Genomic DNA, 2,150 nt, shown 5'->3' on the forward strand with positions numbered 1-2,150 from the left:
TATTTGATATTATATTATAATTGTGTAAATTAACTTCTAAGAAAGAAAAATGAAAAAAAAAATACGTTTGCATATCTCGTATAAAATGATAATTGTCACGTTTTATCAAATACTTTTCTTTTGTTTAGTTATCTACGTTCCATCGTCATTATTGCATAGAGCGATATAACCTGCAGACTATCACTTAGATTTTTACACATATCTTCATTTTAATTATTTAATACTTTTTGCTCAACGCATTTTTCTATCTTAATTATTTAATAATATATAGATATAAATTAAAATAATATTTTATATATTCAGTTTTCAGTTACATACGCGCATTAAGTATCTATATGTTATGTATTTATTCATTAATTTCTAGTCTACTTAATTAAATTCAGTACTATCGAGAGTAAAAATGACAATCAGTAGCTTGTTTTAAAAATCTGCGTCTTATCTTGTCATATATCTATAGACAATCTAAATTTTATAAATGTGTTAATGTGATACAACTTAGAAATCATAAAAAAAAATTAATACTATATAATATTATTTATTTAAGTATTTATTTGTGGATCGTTTGAATTATATTTTTGTTTAAAATCATTATTATATTATATTATTGTAATATTATTATTGTTAGTATGTTATATAGGTACATAGAACTGATAAAAAATTATAATAATAGAGCTAAAATAATAAACTAACGTTATATGTAAAATATTTATTTTTGGGTTGAGTAGTTTACTGGATGTGTTCATTTTTTTTCTATTTAGACCCTAAATAGTATAGTATTCGCAACTAAAATTTGAATTTTGAATCAATTTTGATATAATATAGGAGCAAAGAAGCAATATTTATAGTTCCAAGAAAAATTATTAATTCATTTTATTTGTTTTACGACGCTAGGTATTTAATGGGGGGAGGGTAATTAATGCTATCGTATTCAAATCATATTATACAGATATCTTAATATTATTATTAATTATCAAGTTCTATATCATAATAATATGAATTACGGATATAAAATAGGTATTTAATAAATAAGTAAAATACAACTATAGAAAACGGAAGATACTCGAGCTTAGAGTAGTTTGAACGTTTAAATTGCAAACTCGTCAAATATGCTCTGATTAGGATACAGTAAGAAAATTTTGTGAACATATTTTATGATTTTATACAGAATTAAGAAATGGAACGTATTTACTCATGGTGTTGTATTATATTTTATCCTAACATGCTTCAGGAGCAGTAGCGCGACAAGTAGGGTGTTTAGGGACCCCCCCCCCCTATATATTGTCCGACAAATCACCTTATTTGTGACTTTGGAATTACCACCATAATTCACTAATTATTACATCCCCCCCTGATAATTCCTGGGTACGCCACTGTCCAGGAGTAAGGACATGGGTATTAAACATATCTAATAGGACGTATCCACCTTATGATGGATATTGGATACATATAATATTTAATAATATAAATAAAATAATAATAAAATAAAGCGTTACATAAATAATTGTTTATAATAATTTTGAACATAATACATTATTTAACAATACATCGTTCTATGTACCTGTAGACTATAGCTATTATTTTATTTACCTACCTATTATTGACTTTCCAATATTATTATATTAAAGTTAATTATCAATATCTAACATGGATACATTATTTACTCATTTTCATTATATATAGTTATCTACACATCTATGTAACAAAGTTTAATTTTCTAATCATATACAATATCGTATGGAGCTATTTAGAATGATTTAATTTGAATAGTATCAAAAACCACCACTATATATCGTGTCTAACAATAAAAGTTTATACTGTGCCAATTGATAAATGTACAATCTATTTATTGGCTTTATATGAAGTATGGACAGCAGTTATTTAAATTGTATTAGGATAGATAGTCTCAGTGTTTTGTACTTTGAAATATATATCTAAATAATATATAAGTCATAACGAAATTTATCTTGATAAAATACAGATAATTTAACACTTGCATTTGCAAAAATGTATAAATATTATATAATTTTAGATTCTGAGTGAAGAGACGAATGTATTGAATTTACCACGTTGAACCACGTTTCTCCCGCCTTTCCGTTACTATCCACTTCGCGGACCTATTTGTTTTATATTCGTGATTTATTTTATTATAC

Source organism: Acyrthosiphon pisum, chromosome A1 (genome assembly GCF_005508785.2).
Source record: "Acyrthosiphon pisum isolate AL4f chromosome A1, pea_aphid_22Mar2018_4r6ur, whole genome shotgun sequence".
NCBI classification, from domain to species: Eukaryota; Metazoa; Arthropoda; class Insecta; order Hemiptera; family Aphididae; genus Acyrthosiphon; species Acyrthosiphon pisum.